Source organism: Xiphias gladius, chromosome 1 (genome assembly GCF_016859285.1).
Source record: "Xiphias gladius isolate SHS-SW01 ecotype Sanya breed wild chromosome 1, ASM1685928v1, whole genome shotgun sequence".
NCBI classification, from domain to species: Eukaryota; Metazoa; Chordata; class Actinopteri; order Istiophoriformes; family Xiphiidae; genus Xiphias; species Xiphias gladius.
This window is the reverse complement of record NC_053400.1, coordinates 33,641,633-33,647,632: the sequence shown is the minus strand read 5'-3', so window position 1 is coordinate 33,647,632 and position 6,000 is coordinate 33,641,633.

The window sequence follows — 6,000 nt, the reverse complement described above, 5'->3', positions numbered from 1 at the left end:
TTCTCTGCATAATATGAACTCTACGCTTGGACTGTAATCATCCCCCGAGACAAACTTCATTTTTTTGGCACTTTGTTGCCATGGCACCAGGCGCGAGAAATGCCACTGTGTCTAACCGGGCAGGGATATGGGTTTAGACTTGCGTCGATGCATGGACGTGTCCTCACCGGGCTTTCGGGAAAGCTTAAATAATCACTCGCACATTTTGACTCGTAACGGCAGGAATTTTGATAACGGCCCGTCCCGTCCGCACCGTCCCATCGGCGGTCAAGCGATTACTCACAATCAGCCATTGTAGCACTTCAAAACCTACAGCAGGCTAAACGATAGACGCAGAGGCAGAGGTGTGGACTGGAGTCAAACTCGAGTCGTCGGTCTAATGACTTCAGCTTTGACATGTTGGTTTACATCCGTGCTGGCAGCTCTGTGAGGCTATGCGGTGGTGCTTCGAGCCGTATGCTAACCTCAGTATGCTAACGGGCCCACATGGACAAAGCTAGCACACTGATGTTTGGCAGGTACAGCCTGACGTTGAACATGTAAAGTGTTGCTAATTAGCCCTACAGACGCCGTACTCTAGGGATGGGGCTGAAGGGAATGGTTTTGCAGGTTTTGCAGGTATTTGGTCTGAAACCAAAGTAGTGGACAAATGACATTTTTGACCTGATGGTGGCGCCGGATGAAATGTAAGGGAACGACCAAAGCGATTGTCTGATGACCGGTCGAGTGAATGCTTGAGCCAAATGTCATGGAAATCCATCCAATAGCTGCTGAGACATTTCAGTCAGACCACAGTGGTGGACCTGACAGACAGACGGACCGGCAGTGCTAGCAAAAAAGACTCGACACACGACTTTGACCTGAACACCGGTGACTTGGGACGACTTGATAGATCAAAAGGGATCAAAGAATTTATGTCACAAATAAGAGTGCAGCAAATCCAACTCCTCGCTCTCCCGACGCCGGATATCCTCCGAGTCGATCCGACGGCGGCCAATCACGTTGCAGGGGCAGGAGGGGAAGGTGCGTTTGGCAGCGCAGAGCAGCAGGCAGTCAGCAGGGGGTGCTATCAACCTCTCAGTTTTACCCAGCGCTGACCGTCGCTTTTCAACGCCCGCGGCGGCAGAGTATATCAGGTGACGCTAACAAGTGTTTGGCTAAGGCTGGAAGCTACTTTCAAAAAGGCCAAAATGAAACGTGACTGCTGCAGGTGGCTGTCTGGCCTCGGCCAGAGACCCTTCGCGAGGTAAACGAAGCACCGCTCTGGAACATCACTCGACGACTCGCGGTGGAAGATGTGGGGTTTTTTTTTTTTTGGTTCACCGAGGCCAATGGAGTGGTGGGGGTCTCCCCTCCGGTGACAATGATGCAGCTGTCAGTTCCAGTTGTCTGAATCTCTTTCATTCATACTAGATCAACAATTCATTAACTGAGCTCATTAAGGTGAGAGTTAATAATCTGGACCTGCACCATTTGGATCAAGTAGCTCATGAAACAAAGGATGCGCAGAAGTCAGTAGCAGCTGTCGTCTCGATGTGTCAGGCATGTGTTGAATGGACGCCTCGCGTCTTCCCGCTGCTCATCGTTTCATTAAGTTTTACTCTCATACTTGTGCGTAACAAAACAGAGCCTCGTCGTCCCATTTTATTCCTCCTCGTCTTGTTGTTTTGTAGCTATGAAAAATATATACAGAATCACCATTCCTCAGGCAGTTCTGTGCCTGGCTATTACTCCGCTGGTCGCTGGCAACTGGTCAGAGCCAAGAAATGCTCCAAACAAACAAACCAACCAACGGGATGCAACGTGTCAACTGATGAGCGTTGGAGCTGCTGGTGGTTGGGCAGAGCCAGTCCGTGTGCTAAGCTACGTTAGCTACCTCCAGTGATGAGGGTGGTATCAATCTTCTCATCTAACTCAGCAAGAAAGTGAACACTTATGTTAGGACACAAACTCTTCTTTTGACCTCCGACAAATGATATCGACCTGCTGTTAGGGGCATCAGATTGGAAAATGGCGGTCATTTTGAAAGGCAAGGACAAACAACATGTCTAGTCGTTTGGTCGGGCGGACTTTTTGGACAGTTTGCAGTTGGTCAATTTCGGGAACTGTCGTGTCAGAGTTCAACGCCAGTTGAAGTTCTGCATTTACTAAACCTGCCCAAGTGAATCCACACATCACTGCAATTCCATTTAAATGAATTGATTTTGATCTGAATCTTTGCAGGTATGGATGCAGTTCTGCTGGGACCCTCAGACGCTCGCTCTCCGCCCCCCCCCCACTGACGTAATGACCTGTGTCTGATGGAAGCCATTAGCACCAGAGACAAACAGGCTGCATCTGTGTTTTACCCACTAAAACAACATGTACACGTGTCGGGGAAGAACAACCACGCACGCACACGCACACGCACACACACACACAGACACACACACAAAGCCATACCAAAGAAAGGTTCCTGCTTTTTATGAGACATTACCGTGGATCTGCCTCATAACTTCGCCTTCCCCCTATGCTTATGTGGAAGTTGTAGGTGTGTGTTTGGGCGAACTTAAACTGGCGAGGCGCATTTCCGTAGCACCATACTGAAGAGGGAGATACGGACTTTGTTGGATCAGGCCACAGAATGCGCCCTTCCCTTTTAAAGGCCATTTCTGGTGAAACAAGCTTAGCCTGCAGTCTATTTCTGCATTAGTCAGCTCTATTGTGACTCGTCTTGCCAGCAGAGCGGGATAATGCAGACACACACTCCCTCGCACACTACAGAACACACTCATTCACTCGCATATTTCAATCAAAAGGAGTCGAATGAGAGAACATTTCTTCTGACAGCGGGCTGATGAAGAGTGAATCGCTGAGATGAGAAGAGGACGGAGGATTTGTCCCAAACTTTATATGAGGAAAGTTCACCGAAAAATTCATTTGAAAGAAATGTCCTTTAAATGTTTTTGTCAGAAACATCACAGTGGTGCTCATGGTGTCTTGGAACAGCACATTAATCAGGGACTGCTCAGTTGATTTGAATATATTTTCCATCAGTGGAAAAGTGATGAGGCTCAATATATCGCAGCTGAAAGCCTCATCAGTGGAAAAATGGAGTCTGACTGTTTCCCTCGCTTTGTTTTCGAGTGCGCTCTACATGTGCAGAAGTGTTTCTAATTAATGCTCGATGGCATCATTTCCTACAAATCACATCTCGTTTGAAACGGTTTTCTCACTCAATTCATTTCAGTGCAGATTCATAAACACACAAAGGCATCAGTGCCAGGACTGTACACGCATATATGCGTCTACAGATGATCACATTTACCGTCACTTTTAACCGGATGTTTTCCCTGGTTTTTTTAACACAAATCAGCTTGTTTTGAGAATTTTTTTTCCAATCGCATGTGAATTTCTTGATCTTCCTTATTCTGCCTTGTCTCAAAATACTAATTTCATAAAATACAACGTAAAAAAATAAAAATTCACTGGAAGAAATTAGAAGACAGAGTTGTACTTTGTGGTCCCGCTGTAGTCAGCAGATTTCAGATTCTGGCAGGAACTTTAATATATTTAGATGAAAAGGTCTGTTGTTCACTTAAGGCTTCAAATGCGCCATGTCTTCATCAGTGCTGTTTTGTTTTTGATTTCACATGGTCTGCATTTTTTTCACACGGAGGCAAATCATGTTTCCGGTCACTTTCACATCTGTAGTTTGAACAAACCAAGAGAGGAAAAGCAATAGAAAGACCTTCCCAGCAGAACAAGATGTATGAACTACCGTCCCGTAGAAAACCTCATAACCTTCCCCATCTGTGCCCTTATCTCACTCCTTTTTTTCACGCAGTTTTACGATATGAGCGCCTGCTGTCATGTCGTGCAGAAAGCGTGACCTGTCCCCGTCTCATTCTCTATCGTTTCATGCTACCGTTGTTTGGGCGTGCAGTTAGTGTATCGATCAGAACAACTCAAATGGACTGAAAACAAAGTCTATTGTTCTAATCGCGTCTCGCTAGACCGCAGCTTAACAATTGCTTTTCCAGAGGCAGATTGTTAGTAATTAAGTGGGGGAAGCAGTGAGAAGCATGCAGTACAGTGGCAATTATAAAACTGCTCATTTAGAGTGTTGCTCTGTAAGCCCGTTTTGATTATAGCACTGCAATAAAACTGGCAAAAAACTGTAATTACTAACACCACTCACAATATGCAGCCTCACAGTTTTCCTGTTTATCTGTCAGAGACAGTTTGTGCTGCTTCTCATTCTCTTCAGATCTTAGCGATGTAGTGCATATTTTTTAGTGAGAGACAATTTCGGTGTGGATTGAACAACTTGTCTCAGCTGTTTTTTTCACCGGCCATCAAGACCTACGAACCTGTAGTCATCAAGCAATAAGATACCCACTTTTTAAGATGGACTGTACGAAAGTACTCTGCACTGAATAATCATCTGTGTCTGGTATCGTTTTTTTCAACAACACCCGTTAAAAGTCTTATAATTACATCGACTCCTTCTTCCTCATTGAAAAGTACAGAATGTATCAATACATGAATACTATTCATTTCAAAAGTTTCACTGCTAGACACAAGGTGTCTCCAACTGCATTTAAAAGTCCACTCTCCTTCTATGTGAACTGGAGGTTTCTCGTTTCCACATTACACTTGCAGAGGTTGCATGGTGGTTCGCAACTGGCTTCGGGGGTTGTCGCAAAATCCTTCTCACAGACAAAGGTGAGCATAGAGAAGCTTTCCCTCAGCAGCAGATGTTTGTGTCCAACTCTGCAAACTCTAAAGCACCGTGCAAAGGTTGGAGGCACTTAAGACGTTTAGATTCTTCTCCGTCATCGGTCCCATCAGGAGGCGTCAGATCAGTTCCAGATTCATCCCGCGGCAGGACAACGAACCCAAACACACAGCCAGAGTCATAAAGAACTGTCTTCAGAGACCAGAGGAACAAGGGGTCCGGCAGCAGAGGGTCCGGCCCCTACAGAGTCCTGATCTCAGCATCACGGAGTCAGTCTGGGATCAGATGAAGGGACAGAAGACACTGAGACGGACTGAATCCACAGAAGAACCGTGGCAGGGTCCCCATGATGCTGGAACAACCTACCTGCAGTTGTACAGAAGAGAACTGGTGCTGGTTTAAAGGCAAAGGGGGGTCAAAGCAAATATTGATTACATTAAATGTTGATCAAATACTGATTATAATATGGATTATCTTCTTTTTACTCCACTTCGTGTGAACTATTCATGCCATTATTTTTGGAAAAGCATTCAACTCTACTTTTGGTGCCTAGACTTTTTGGACAGTACTGTACATCATTCTGCCCAGTGAAGGTCAAACATCCAAGTGAAGCACATTTTTGAGTCAAAGTGCTGTGTCGTCCAATACATTGAGCAATGCGGTGGTGATGCTGCGAACCCTGTGTGGCGCACATCAAATCTTCTCTTCCACTGTCCAATTTCCCATCTGACTACGCCTCCTGCTAACTTGTGTACTCATAAAAGGTGGGAAACAAATATCTGCTGCCGTCTAGAATTTACACTCAGTTTCTATGTTATTGAGAACAGCCTAACTGAAGACTAATCACAGTTTAATACAGCAGCCTTGCAGCAAATCCTACCTTAATGACGGAAGTTACCGGGCCAACATGCTATACATGGTTCTGCTCTGCAGACACAGCCATTAAAGCTGCAACCTAGGGCACCACTCCCGCTTGGGAAAATTCAACCTTAAATAGTAAGAATAAAAGCATTTCTCTGTTTCGCCTGACTAAAAGTTAAAAAAAAAAAACCCAGCTGCAAATAAGAAGTCTACACATGTAAAAGAAGTGGTGTTTAACATATCGTTTTTAAACTGAAAGAGGATTGTGTGTGTGTTCACTTTTTTTGTTTGCGGTGAAACGTGTTGAGTTTTTGTAGATTAAAACAAATGACAGTAACAGCTAAAATCTGAGAGGGGGACAAACTATGGTGTACACTTCAGTTCATTCATGCACTTAATGTATTTACTGTAAGATGCTG